Source organism: Callithrix jacchus, chromosome 11 (genome assembly GCF_049354715.1).
Source record: "Callithrix jacchus isolate 240 chromosome 11, calJac240_pri, whole genome shotgun sequence".
In the NCBI taxonomy this organism is placed as follows: Eukaryota; Metazoa; Chordata; class Mammalia; order Primates; family Cebidae; genus Callithrix; species Callithrix jacchus.
Window position 1 is genome coordinate 30,365,595 of NC_133512.1, and position 14,935 is coordinate 30,380,529.

General features: G+C 39.4%; 1 protein-coding gene and 1 pseudogene across 12 annotated transcripts in view; one reads left to right on the plus strand and one right to left on the minus strand.

Annotated features, from left to right (window-relative positions):
• The window catches only part of TAX1BP1 (Tax1 binding protein 1), a 90,161-nt gene extending 89,550 nt beyond the window's left edge, over nt 1-611 (minus strand). For all 11 annotated transcript variants that reach the window (XM_035253551.3, XM_035253546.3, XM_035253549.3 and 8 more), the window contains exon 1: nt 488-611. The gene's annotated coding sequence lies outside the window, so the exon portion shown is untranslated. The remainder of the gene's footprint in view (nt 1-487) is intronic.
• Nucleotides 612-5,711: 5,100 nt separating this feature from the next.
• On the plus strand, nt 5,712-6,733 carry LOC100408548 (oligosaccharyltransferase complex subunit OSTC pseudogene; annotated as a pseudogene). The gene has a single exon (XR_622188.6). The product of XR_622188.6 is annotated as an oligosaccharyltransferase complex subunit OSTC pseudogene (transcript).
• Nucleotides 6,734-14,935: the final 8,202 nt, after the last annotated feature.

Here is a 14,935-nt window from a genome sequence, read left to right on the forward strand (position 1 = left end):
TCTCTCCGCAAAGACAAACCCGAGCGTCCTTCCCGGACGCGACCTACGTGTTTTCTCAGCTTACTGCAACAGTAGCGCACACACACTGCCCTCAAAACAGCCACCCCAGAGTTGAGCCTTAGGACACCACAAGCTTTTTCTTCAGGGGTCGCCAGCGTCACCCGTCCCCAGCCAAAGGGCCCCCGACCCACACGCCTCCCCCAAATCGGGAAGGCCTGTCCCGCGGGCCTCCCACCATGTGGGGCGGCCACCCGTTGCTATTCCAAAACTTCACGGCTGATCCGAGTTGCCCACACCCCGTCACAATCGCAGTCCGGAAGGGAAGGTTTGTCCTCGAGAAGAAAAGCCTCGTCACCACAGAGACCTCTCCCGAGACTGGCCAGGCCCTACAACTACAGGGGCTGAGGGGTGTAAGCACGAGCCCTAAAAGATCCAGCTGTGGTCCGCCCCGCACAAGGCGCTGGAGTGGACAGGGGAGGTGCCTTACCCAGTGGAAGGACTCCTGGACCGGGTGAGAAAGTTAGACAGGTTTCCGATCCTGATCCGCCATAAGCCGCCGAACCGCTTCCGCCACTACCGCCTGCCTCCACAGACCGGCTACACCTCCCCTCACAGCCGACAGCCGGCGTTGCGTCACTTCCGCCCACAGGGCGGCCTCTTCCGCCTCCTGGCGGGTTCGCCCCGCCTATCCGCGACGACCCGCACCCAGCCGGCTCAGCTGCATGACGCTAAGTCGGACCCAGGCGGTAGTCATCCCAGAAGCAGGCTGTTTCCCTCTTTCCTTCGTCCTTTCCATTTTCGCTCAGCGACTTAATCGCAGCAAACAATGCGTTTGGGTTTATTTTTCTGATTTTATATTATTATTTTGACATGCGAAATGGGGAAAAACCCCGAGGTTTAAGTAACTCACCAACGATGTCCATAAACAGTACTGTGTTCCTGCCAGCATCTCAGTCGACCTAAACCAACCCACGGATTTTATAGATAAGGAAATAGCCAGAGAAGCAAGGGAGTGACCACGCGGCTAGGGCTGCAACCCACTGAACTCCAAGGCTGTCTCTCAACTCCTGACCCAGTCCTGTGCTTTCAAAAAACTGCCAAGTTTTTGTTCACTGAAACCCCAGGTTCTCCCAGGAGCTTTTCAGTTCTAATGCTCTCTGATTCCGTTTGTTCTTGCTCCAACAGAGGCGTCTTTTCTACCACACTGCTAGGGCTGCAACTCACTGAACTCCAAGGCTGTCTCTCAACTCCTGTCCCAGTCCTGTGCTTTTAAAAACTGCTAAGTTTTGTTTACCGAAACCCCAGGTTGTCCCAGGAGCTTTTCGGTTCTAATGCTCTCTGATTCTGTTTGCTCTCGCTCCAGCAGAGGCCTCTTTTCCACCCGCATTTCTGTGAGTTGCCTGCTTTTGTTATGCGAATCATTTTCCGTGTGTGAATTTTGTCCCCCGTTCTCCGTTATTTCTAAAATCACTTTTCGCCTGGTGTATATGTTGCCTTCCTATTATTAGACATTCAGTTTGAATTGTAACTCCACAGAAGCAAGTATGTCCCATTCGAATTCATCAGATTCCTCTGTTGCCATAAAACCATGATAAAACTTGCAATAGCACCAGAAAGAATATGTAAATTAGATAGCATTAAATGTTGAAGCAGATTCTAAATACAGAACATTCAAAATTATCTTTCATATATTTTCATCTTCCACGTATTTCAGATGACATTAGCTTTCATAATACAGGTTCTCAATATTTACAGACTGATTAGTTTCCTGTATTTTTGAACTTGGTCACGTGCTGGATATTATACTTGATCATAGAATTTCAGAAGAACCTTAACAGGTCATTTAGTCCGTCTTTTTATTTTCCAGATGAAGAAATTGGTGTGAATAATCAACATTTCACTCGGGTTACTGGTAGTAACCTTCTACTAGTAGAAATAACTGTCCCTTAAGAAATGTAGGCCGGGCGCGGTGGCTCACGCCTGTAATCCCAGCACTTTGGGAGGCCAAGGCGGGTGGATCAAGAGGTCAAGAGATCGAGACCAGCCTGGTCAACATGGTGAAACCCCGTTTCTACTAAAAATACAAAAAATTAACTGGGCATGGTGGCGCGTGCCTGTAATCCCAGCTACTCGGGAGGCTGAGGCAGGAGAATTGCCTGAACCCAGGAGGCGGAGGTTGCTGTGAGCCGAGATGGTGCCATTGCACTCCAGCCTGGGTAACAAGAGCGAAACTCCGCCTAAAAAAAAAAAAGAAAAAAGAAATGTAAACATAGCAGTGAACTTTATAACCACAATTTGTCTTAGATGTCACTTTTTGTATTTTTAAATCACATTCCTAATTACATGTAATAAATTTTTAATTACCGCTGATTTTCAGTTAATGAAATCAGAAAAACAGTCTGCTTAATAAAAACCATAATTGAAAGACATTTTCTTTTTTTTTTTTTTTTTGAGACGGAGTTTTGCTCTCATTGCCCGGGCTGGAGTGCAGTGGCACGATCCCGGCTCACTGCAGTCTGCCTCCCAGGTTCAAGCTATTCCGGAGACTCAGACTCCCAGGTAGCTGGGATTACAGGAATGCGCCACCACCTCCAGATAATTTTTGTATTTTAAGTAGAGATGGGGTTTCACAATATTAGTCAGGCTCATCTCGAAAGACATTTTGAAAGGTATTTTTGTGACCGGGCGCGGTGGCTCAAACCTGTAATCCTAGAACTTTGGGAGGCCGAGGCGGGTAGATCATGATGTCAAGAGCTCGAGACCATCTTGGTCAACATGGTGAGACCCCCGTCTCTACTAAAAATACAAAAAATTAGCTGGGCATGGTGGCGCGTGCCTGTAATCCCAGCTACTCGGGAGGCTGAGGCAGGAGAATTGCCTGAACCCAGGAGGTGGAGGTTGTGGTGAGCTGAGATTGCACCATTGCACTCCAGCCTGGGTAACAAGAGTGAAACTCCATCTCAAAAAAGAAAGAAAGAAAGGTATTTTCGCGTTGTTATTTTTAAAATTTCTTGAATTTTTAGATCTTATTTTCCCAGGAAGGTATTTGTTCTGGAATTTTATTTTTTTTGTTATTATTTATTTTTTTTTTTTTTTGCCAATCAGTTTGAGCTTATAAGGTTGCTCAGGTTAGCCTTGAACTCATGACCTTGCCTTCGCAAGCGCCATGACCTCCGGCAGGAGCCACTTTGGACCCCTGTTCTGGAATTTTAACTTGCTTCATTCGTTTTAGTAATCTTTTAATTTTTAGACCACGTTTTTCCCACGAAGATTGACATCCTCTTCATATTTAATTGAATTTCTGTTTTCTGTTTGTTTGTTGTTTGTTTGTTTTTGTTTTGAGACAGAGTCTTGCTCTGTCATCCAGGTCACAGCGCAGTGGCACGTTTTCAGCTCACTGCAACCTCCACCTCCCAGGTTCAAGCTATTCTCCTGCCTCAGTCTTCCCAGTAGCTGGGATAACAGGTGCCTGCCACCACACCCAGCTAATTTTTGTATTTTAAGTAGAGATGGGGTTTCTCCATGTTGGCCAGGCTGGTCTCGAACTCCTGACCTCAGGTGATCCACCTGCCTCAGACTCCCAAAGAGCTGGGATTACTAGCTTGAGCCACTGTGCCCGGATTTAATTGAATTTCTACAAATTAACCTATTATATGAATAGCAGTGGACTACAGCTAGAAGAGATTTGATTCACTTCCTTTAAATGATACCTTTCTGCCAGATGGATTTCAGAATTCAGAATTGTTCAGACTTTAGAGAGGTGAGTTTTATGTGACATCTGGGGCAGCACCCACAGTCAACATTTTTTTCCAGAAAAATTATCAATGTCACACTAAGATAAATGAACTGTATAGCCTCACTTCAGTTAAGATCAGGTTTTTCAGGTCAGGTTCTGCCACTTTGCCCTTGGGTTCAGGTAACAAATGAGTCAGGTCAAACAGGTTTTGCCACCAAATGTTAAGAAAACACATTTGATTTTCAGACCTTTTTAGATTTCAAAATGGTGAATAAGGGATTGTAGACCTATTGAAAGAATTATTGGAAAGTAAATCAGTGAGTAACCCATGATTTTTCTGGAGCAACTACAGTTTCAAGTAGTTTCTAGGCAGTTGTCCTGTTTTGATTGGGAAAATATGCTGACTATATTTAAAAGACACAGTTCTTTCATTAGAGGAACTTATGATAGCAAAGGAAAGAAAAGAAATGAGCCCGTGAAAATTTAGGCAACTAAAGTGTAAATGAATAAGATACATGTTCAGACGGGAGAAAGTACAGACTTGTGTTAGCAGTACACTTTTCATGGAGGAGGCAGGCCTGGACTATCAAAGTTAGGTATGATTTTGATGAGGAGATGGAGGAGGAGGACTTTCCAGTCAGGATTTAAGAGCTTGGGCGAAGGAATCAGGAAGAAAATTGTTAACCAAAAATAATAATTTTCTCCAAAGTTCATGTATTCCCCATCATGTCATGTAGCTTCTTATAAAGAGCATTTTGTTCATTTACTATGTGCTCTGGGAAACAAAGAATCAAGCATGGTTTCTTCCCTGAAACTGCTTAAAATCTGGTCAAGGTATTACAGGATGGTATAGATAAGTGTCAAATTTGCAGGAAATGGACTCCGAGAAATAAAGTAGAAAGTTATACAGAATAATTAATTTTGAAATTGGCAAAACTTTGTAAAAGAGATTGGTCTCTAAACTTTGAAACAGTAGAAATATTTTGAAAAGATGGAAGAAAAGGCTTACATAGTGAGAATAATGTAGTTTAAAAGGCACAAATGGGACAATTATTGAGTGAAACATGGATTGAAAATTTTTTTTAAATTTCAAAAAGACGTGTTTTATTAGAAACATCATTACAGGTTGTAAAGCCAGGCCAGTGAGTTGTTCTCCTTTCTTAGAACAGTGGTTTACGGTAGAATTTGTATTAAAGATTCCTTTTGCTATAACTGATTCTTAATTTAAAAAAAAACACCTTTGCAAACCTTTGTTTTCAAAAAGATAGCTTTTAAAGACGAGATTTGAATAATGGTAGGCTTTGGACAGGCAGAGAAAGAGAGGATTCCAAACACCCTAAAATAGAGTTGTTTTCTGTTTCCCTATCTGTTAGATTTTATTGACGTACTCATTGTTCCTTGTTTCCCAACCATTACCTACCCAAATGCTGGTAAAAAACCTTTGCTCCTTTGAGGTATATACCATTGTGTTATGCTCCCCCATCCCTCCCTCTGGCTGTTATCTTCTGATCTCCAAATCATCGTTCCTCATTCAGTGAAGACTGTCACCTAGTACACAGTCTCCTTCCTTCTATTTAGATGAGATTAAAATTAAAAGGCCAACATTCCAGCATTCTAATTTCCTGAATCCCTCATCTCAAATACTCTCCTCCACTCCACTCCAGATACCTATTTCTGTGGTCACACCTTGGACCTTGTCATCATCTTCAAAAGCAGGCCTCCTACTCTTTGACCACAACCTCCTATTCTTCTAACTTGCTAATTCAAAAATGCCCAGCAGAGCTATTTTTCAAACTCATCAGTATCTCAGTCTATTAAGCTTTCTTTTAATACTTTCCTCAGTATCCAACTTAGAGTCCATGGGCTATCATTTCATTAACATGACTTCCAATACCCATAACTCCCTTGACTTCCTAACTTGCACATTAAGGACAATTTCCTATAAAAATGTATTACAGGAGGCCACCGTGCTGCCACCAACATGGAGACTTTGTACCATGTCCCGTTGTTAGTGCTGGAATGTCCCAACCTGAAGCTGAAGAAGCCGACCTGGCTGCACATGCCATCGGCCATGACTGTGTATGCTCTGGTGGTGGTGTCTTACTTCCTCATCACCGGAGGAATAATTTATGATGTTATTGTTGAACCACCAAGTGTTGGCTCTATGACTGATGAACATGGGCATCAGAGGCCAGTAGCTCTCTTGGCCTACAGAGTAAATGGACAATTATTATGGAAGGACTTGTATCCAGCTTCCTGTTTACAATGGGAGGTTTAGGTTTCATAATCCTGGACCGATTGAATGCACCAAATATCCCAAAACTCAATAGATTTCTTCTTCTATTCATTGGATTCGTCTGTGTTCTATTGAGTTTTTTCATGGCTAGAGTATTCATGAGAATGAAACTGCTGGGCTATCTGATGGGTTAGAGTGCCTTTGAGAAGAAATCAGTGGATACTGGATTTGCTCCTGGCAATGAAGTTTAAAGGCTGTACCAATCCTCTAATATGAAATGTGGAAAAGAATGAAGAGCAGCATAAACGCAATACCTAGTGAAAAAGCAGGAAGTATATTGAAACTTGGACTAGAATTTCTTTCTTGGTTTAAAGAGACAAGTTGATCACAGTATTTTTTTTTCCTGCTGACCTACTGCTATACCAATGATGTTGAGTGGCATTTTATTGTCAGTTTTTCATTTCTTAAAGAAAATATACTTCATATCTACAACTATAATATCAAATAACGTGATTATTTTTTACAACCCCCTTAACATTTTTTGGAAATGACATTCTGATTTTCAGAAAGTAACATAAAATCAAGAAGCAAGATTCCATAAGCTGAGAACTCTGGACAGCTGATCAGCTTTACCTCTGGTGCTTTGCCTTTAACTAGTGTATGATGGTAGATTATTTCAGATACATATGTAAGACTGTTTTCTGAACAATAAGATGTTTGAAAGGAGCAGAAATAAATACTTTTTCTAATTTAAAAAAAAATGTATTGCAGACTTTGTGGTCACCACATGCTTTACCACTAAAGTTTATGTCTGGAAATACTAAGCAGAAACTTTCAAGTTAAAGTTCAATGTTTTGGGAAGTTTCTTGCACTATCGAAAAGAGAAACTGTAATTTATGTTATTAAGAAACAGAGCCTGCAGAGGTTTATATTGCAGTAAGAACTTTGCCCCACTGGCTCCTAACAGTGTTCTTTATTCCTTGTGCAACTGAAAGGTCGCTAGAATGTAAATATTCTCTAACCTCTCTTCCTCATCTTACTGAGAAGAGTAACAGCCAGAAAAGTACTTTGAATTCTTAAGGTACTTATGCCAACAAGATTCTTCCCTCCCAATCTTTCTTATTAAATACCTGTATTTTGTGAGTCACTGTGTATCAATGATAATTAAAGTTAATAAAAATTATTTTGAGGAAATGTTATTAAGATAATCTTCAAATGTTTAATTTTAATCAAGGCTAAATCAAAGGTTAGGCTCAAATATGTTTTTATTTCACAGATCCCAACACCTCCCACCTTCTCAGGAACTCTACATGATCTCATTTTTATATTCAAGCCCCCATCTCCACCAGATCTTTTCCTTTGTCTTTTTAAACATGCTTAAGTGTCTTCAATTTTTAAAACCTTTCCCAGATCCTTATTTCCCTCCAGCTCCTATTGTCTTTTAGCTTCACAAGCAACCTCCTTGCTTCTAGAAAAATTGTCTATATTATACTCCCTCATCTTCCATCTATTTCCAGCAAGTTCCAGAAGGCATACTTCTAGCAAGATGCAGAGGGCTGATTTCTAAGAAGTTCCAGATAGTGGATGTCCAGCAAGTTCCAGATGGTAGATTTCTGGCAAGTTCCAGAAGGTGAATTTCCAGCAAGTTTCACCAGGTCTGCAACACAAGGACTTCTCTGTGAGACTTTTCTGTGGGACTCTTATTCAGGGACCCACAGCTGTGCCCTCTCCAGGGCCTCAGTGTCAGCCCTGAGAGGTGATCTTGCTTGGACACTCTATCTCAGACCTAGGGGTAGTGTCTCTCATTGTATCTGCCATTCTTACATACTTTAGAGCTCCTTTTACTCCTGTTAGCCTTGTTACTCCAATCTCCTGTTATAGTTAATAATTCTTGATATTAAACTTTCCTTGTTCATATTAGTGTGTGGTTTCTCTCTACTAATTGGACCCAGACTGACACAACCACTCTATCGCTTCATTTAGCTTCATAGGTAGAGCCTATTTTGTTTATTTTTCTTTCTTCCCTTGAAGTAATTACTCAGAGTTCATTTAGTTCCAACCAAGTAGGGTTGCTGCCATGTAGGTTTTTGTTGTACTGCAATTTTCTACTGCTACTTGATGTTAATTATGATGCATAGGGGCTCAAATTTCTTTGGTAAGGTATAGTTTCGGTTGCAGAATTCAATGAATGATGATTTATTGCCATTTAGCATTGGGTTTAATAGATGAAAGAAATGTCTTTATTCTCACAAGAGACCATGGGTAGGCTGTTCCTGCCATGAGGACAAAAGGAAAATGAAATTATTACTAGGTACTTATGCTGAGCATTTTTAGAAAGCAATTTGTAACACATTTTATGAGTTAATTATGAAAATTGGCTTTTGAAATTACTTAGTGTGATATAGCAAGTTCTAAGACAAGTTGTGAGTAGACAGAATTCCCCTTCCTGATTCTTTCCTTTTCTACACTTTTTCCTCTTTTTCAGGTACCCTTCACAGGTTTAACAGCCCCCATTGGCACCAAGCAGTCTTAACTCCCAAGGAAAGCCAAGCTGGAATGAAGTGTGTTAAATAAAATGTGAAATCGTAAAAAGAGGTAACCATTGTTAATTATTTTGTTGTGTTTTTCCAAATAGTTTTTTTAACTTTTTATTTTGAAATAATTATAAACTAACAGGAAGTGGCAAAAAAAATAGTAAAGGGAGTCTGCTGTACCCTTCATCCAGTATCTGAGTTGAATTGTGTGCCCCAAAAAGATAAGCTCAAGTCCTAATCCCGGGAACCTATGAATGTCACCTTCTCTAGGGTCATTTCAGATGTAATCAAGTGGAGATGAGGTCACACTTGATTAGGGTGGGCCCCAATCCAGTGGCTGGTATTCTTGTAAGAAGAGGGATATTTGGACACAAGTACACAGAGAACACCACAGGACGACAGAGGCAAACACTGAAGTACTGTATGTACAAGTATAAGAACACCAAGGATTTGATAGCAACCACTAGAAACTGGGGAAGAAGTCAGAAAGGATCTTCTTCTAGACTCTTCAAAGAGCATGGACATGTCAGTACCTTGATTTCAGACTTCCAGCCTGCAGAACTAAGAGAGAACAGATTCCTATTATTTCGAGCTATTCAGTTTGTGATAATTTATTACGGCAGCCCTAGGAAACTAATATGCTCAGCTTCCCCCGATGGTAATATTTAGTATAACTATAGTACAATATCGAAGCAAGAATATTGATATTAGTACCATACTGTTAACTAGACCACAGGCCCTGAACTCTGATTGATTTTTTTAATCACACAAGTGCATACACACACACACACACACACACACACACACAGCTCTTGCTTTTTAAATTCTTTGTTCTCAGTTTACATAAAGTTTAGCCATTGGTAACATTACAAAGGATTGTTTTAATACAGAGCTCCTTCAAATTAAAAACAGAAAAAGACTAACCAATGGAAAAATTAATTAAAATATATAAATAGGCAGTTCAGAGAAGGAAATTTATAAAAAGTCAATGAACACATGAAAAGATGCTGAGCTAGACTAATGATCAGGGAAATATAAATTAAATCACAATGAAATGTTTTTCACCATTAAATTGATACAAATGTAGAGATTGATAAGAGAGAGACACTTAAACTCAGGGAGGTGGGATGTAAATTGCTACAAAATTTTTTAGATGACACTTTAGCAATATACATAAAATTTAAGGTGTTTGTACTATTTGACCAGCAATTGTACTTCCAGGATTCTTGGAAACACTTACACGTATGCAGAAAAAATATTTAATCGGACATATTACTTTGAATAGGGAAAAATTAGACAAGCTAAATGTTGATTAATGGGGGAATGGTTAGATTAATGGTGATATGCCCATATTATGAAGCCATTAAACAAATGAAGTAGACAATCACATATTGTAAGTGAATATGGAAAATAATAAACAATAGGTATTAGAGAAGCTGTGTATGCTCTATCTCAATTCATAATCCTGGCTCTACCGCTTACTAGTTCTGGAAACCTGGATAGTTTAACTATTTACTTAACTTTTGGAAATTCAGTTTCCTTATAGGAAAATTAGAGTGGTAATAATGTTAGTACCTGTCTCAAACGGTTGTGTTATCAGCAGTTAATGTGTTAGTTCACATAAGCGATATTTCAAAATGGTATCTAGTACACAGCTATTATTCAGTAATAAAAATAATAATGTTAGCTACTACCATTATTGTTTATATAAAATATATAAATATATTTTTTACCAGTACCTTATATATCCATATGTATTTATATCTATCTGTATATATGGAAGGATACATATAAAATTGTGATATAAAATGTTTTCTAGAAAGGGGTATACCTTTTTTTTTTCATATGTCTCCTATCTTTCTGAGAAGGAATATAACTTTCGTCTTCAATAATACATACTTCTGTAGTTGACCTTTGCTATTGTTCTTGGCCAATCGACATCTGAACCACCTTGCTTTGGGGAATCTCCCACCTTATGAAGCAGATTTTGTATTTCATTATAATTATTGGAAATGTAAGAAATGTGTTTTTTCATACTCTCTTGTTATCAGGGCCTAGGCTCCACCAGTTAGCTACTTACAGAATTCATTCTGGCCCCGGAGAGGTAGTACCTTGGTGGAAACTCTATCAGGTCTCCAGAGGGAGACAGGACTATACTTGTAGCATCAGTGTTAGCAGAACCAGCTGTGTGGACAGTGTGAGCAAGGTGAGTAGTTTTTCGAAGGACTGGTCCCCCAGTATGATTTTCAAGCCTTCCAAGAGGATCTGTGAGCTGTCCACTACGTGTTCAGTAAAAACTGTTTTCCTAAATAAGCCAGAGTTTATTTCTTTACTAGATACTACAAACACTGATTTTTGAAATGAAAAGCTTTCCTAATGTTTTATTATGAATAATTTCAAGCATATAGAAAAGTTAAGGGCGGGCGCAGTGTCTCACGCCTGTAATCCCAGCGCTTTAAGAGGCCGAGGCAGGTGAATCATCTGAGGTCAGGAGTTTGAGACCAACCTGGCCAACATGGTGAAACCCCATCTCTACTAAAAATATGAAAGTTAGCCAGACGTGGTGGCATGTGCCTGTAATCCCAGCTACTTGGAAGGCTGAGGCAGGAGAATCTCTTGAACCCAAGAGGTCAAGTGTACTACTGCACTCCACCTGGGCAACAGAGCAAGACTCCATTTCAAAAAAAAAAAGTTAAAAGAATAGTAAAATGAGTAACTGCATATCCTTGATCCAGTTTCATTCAACAATTAGTAATATTTTTATATATTTGCCTTATATGTACGTTTGTGTACTTTCTGCACATTTAAAAGTTAGTTGCAAACACCTAGGAAAATGAATAATAATTTCATAATATCTTTCTATAAACGAGCCATATTCAGAATTCACCAAATGTCCCAAGAATTCCTTTGTGCCTATTTTTTTTCAAGCCAAGGTCCAATAAAATACATTGTATTTGGTTATGTCTGCTCAGTGTCTTGTAATAAAAAATATAATTGAAAAAAGGGCAATATATGGCCTTTGATCTTTTATTGTCTTCTACCTATTGACTGAGTAAGTAAATATGGGAACTAACAGTTACTTATCACTAATCAAATGCCAGGTTTATGTGAGGTGTTGGGCATATCAATATGAATAGGACAAGGTCCCTAACCTCAAGGATATAGTCCCCCTGTGTTTCTCCAAATGCATACAATTTGCCTGCCTCACTTTTACCCAGCTTAAGGAACAGAAATGGACAGGGGATATTAGAGTTAATCATGTTCTTGACCCAGAGCCACAGTATGGAGTAGGAGAGCTGAGCAGGGCTGAATGCACACATCTAAAGAGTTATCTATCATCTACTTCTCTCTCTTTCTTTCTTTCTCTTTCTACCTTCCTCCCTTCCTTCCTTTCTTTTCTTTCTTTCTCTCTTGCTCTTTTTTTTTTTTTTTTTTGAAATGGAGTCTCACTGTGTCGCTCAGGCTGGAGTGCAGTGGCACAATATCTGCTCACTGCAACCTCGCAACCTCTTCCTCCTGGGTTCGAGTGATTCGCCTGCCTCAGCCTCCTGAGTAGCTGGGATTATAGGCATGGGCTACCACCCCCGGCTAATATTTGTATTTTTAGTAGAGATAGAGTTCCACCATGTTGGCCAGACTGGTCTGGAAGTCCTGGCCTCAAGTGATTCATCCCCTCGGCCTCCCAAAGTGCTGGGATTACAGGCGGAGCCACCAAGCCTGGCTCATCACTACGTTCAAAAGTCCATACAAATGCATGGCCATCAGGGACTGTCACAGACGGATTGCAGTCTAACTGTCCAGCCACAGCTGTCACCACTTCCTCTTACAGAACTCAAACTAGACCCACAATTTCTAGAATATGCTTCATGTTTTCCCATCCCTACATCATATGGAAATACTTTCCCCCATCTCTATCTTCAAACTCCTATCTATACTGCAAGGCCCAAGATATATGCCACAAGCTCGGTGCAAGTGCTGTAGAATCTACTTCCAACTAGAAGAAAGCTTTCCTTCTTTTGTGCTCTAGTTTGTATATCTCTTATTTTGCTTATAAGTTTTATTTTATATTATTATAGTGTGCTTTTTCCCTAAGTAACTCACTGAAGGCAAGAACTTTATTTTAGTACTTTCTTATACTACTCATCATGTAGTAGGTATTAAATTGGCTTTTGTGAAATCAATTATAACTGATCATACAACTTTGAAAGTAATTAGAGAGTAACTTTAACAAAACACCAGGCATTAAAAAGAATTCTGAGGAAAATGAGATTCAAACGGCTGATACTGTAAACCAGGTCCTCTTCACATCAAACATTGCTTTCTCAGGAAACCCTTGTGAGATGTTCCCAAATTAAGGCATGTTTCTATTATAATCTTTCAGCACCACGTATTTTATTCACATTTCATAATTATAAACATTTTTGGTTATTATTTCGTTAATATCTTTAGCATTAGACAGAAGATTCTGTAAGGTAAAGAGTCATATTTGGTTTTGTCTATTATAGCCCAGCACCAAAGTGAATAGCATCTCACAGTATGATTTTCAAATATTTCATAAATATTTTTGAATAAATGAATGGAATTGTATAATCATGGTGCCCAAGAATCAAAACATTATAAAGGAAAACACTAATAACTGTGTAAGAAATAGTCCCAGCAGAGTGACCAGACCCTTAAGCTACAAAAGAACACATGGGTATCATGCTGTGTGCAGTGTTATTCTTTACTGATGATCGTAAATTTTAAAAATTACATGTGGGCCAGGCATGGTGGCACACAGCCTGTAATCCCAGCATTCTGGGAGGCCCAGCTGGGTGGATTGCCTGAGCTCAGGAGTTCAAGACCATCCCAGGCAACATGGTGAAACCCCCGTCTCTACTAAAATGCAAAAAATTAGCTGGACATAGGTGGTGTGCACCTATATTCCCAGCTACTGGGGAGATTGAGGCAGAAGAATCACTTAAACCCAGGAGGCAGAGATTACAGTGAGCCAAGATCGTGCCACTGCCCTCCAGTCTGTGAGAAAGGATGAGACCCCATCTCCAAAAAAATTACATGTGAATTAATCTAATGGAAAATTATTTTAATAAAGCTGTTTTTATAAACCCACTGCTACATGGTCTAAGAATAGTAGGCAGTTTTTAAAAAAAAAATCTTTTCCTGACCAGATGCTGTGGCTCATGCCTATAATCCCTACACTTTAAGAAGCCAAAGCAGGAGGATTGTTTTGAGCCCAGGAGTTTGAAACTAGCCTTAGGCAGCATAGTGAGACCTTGTCTGTACAAAAAATTTAAAAATTAGTTGTGCAGGCCAGGCATGGTAGCACAGGCGAGGCTTGGTAGCTCATGCCTGTAATCCCAACACTTTGGGAAGCTGAGACAGGTGGATCACCTGAGGTCAGGAGTTTTGAGACTAGCCTGGCCAATATGGTGAAACCTTTTTTCTACTAAAAATACAAAAATTAGCTGGGCATGGTGGCGCATGCTTGTAATCCCAACTACTTGGGAGGCTGAGGCAGGAAAATTGCTTGAACCCAGGAGGCGGAGGTTGCAGTGAGCCGATTTGCACCACTGAACTCCAGCCTGGGTGACAGAGTTAGACTCTGTCTAAAAACAAAACAAAAAAAAATAGCTGGACCTGGTGGCACATGCCTGTAATTCCAGCTATTCAGGAGGCTGAGGTGGGAAGACTTGAGTCCAGGAGTTCCAGGCTTCAGTGAGCTATGATCATGCCTCTGCACTCCAGTCTGGGCAACAGTGCAAGATTCTGTCTCTAAAGAAAAAAAAATCTTTTTTCATATATATATATATATATATATATATATATATATATATATGTATTTGAGTATGTGCATATTATTACTATATACATATATAATATGCATGTATTGTATACATATATTATGCACATATGTTTATATATCATATATATGCACGTGGCCTTCTTCAATTAGTTTATTAAAAGTTATTTTTTAATTTGCAAGAAAATGATCTTGTAGGCCAGAGAAATTATTAACACTGTGTCTAATTTGAAGAAAGTAAAATGGAGATATAGCAATTATCTGATTCATGTGATAAACACATTCAGTTGACAATATAAACCAAAACCTAAAGGTATCTAGATTACCATCTTATTTACATTGACCATATTTTCTGGATGACATATAAATCTTTATTTTTATTGTGGGGAGAGCACGCATAGATTTTTATTCTCTAAGATTTATCTGTAAAAAGAATGAAAAAATTCCTTTTCAGCGTACTTTTAATATTCTTCAAAACGGTATAACACCTTAGACTCCAGTATAACCACTGTCTTTGACACAAGCTAAGATCACATGGTGTTAACACTTCTTACTAAGGAAAATGTCCCTCTGTAGGTTTTCTATGTTCATTTCTGACACTTAATTAGAATTAATAAAGTTACCCGATT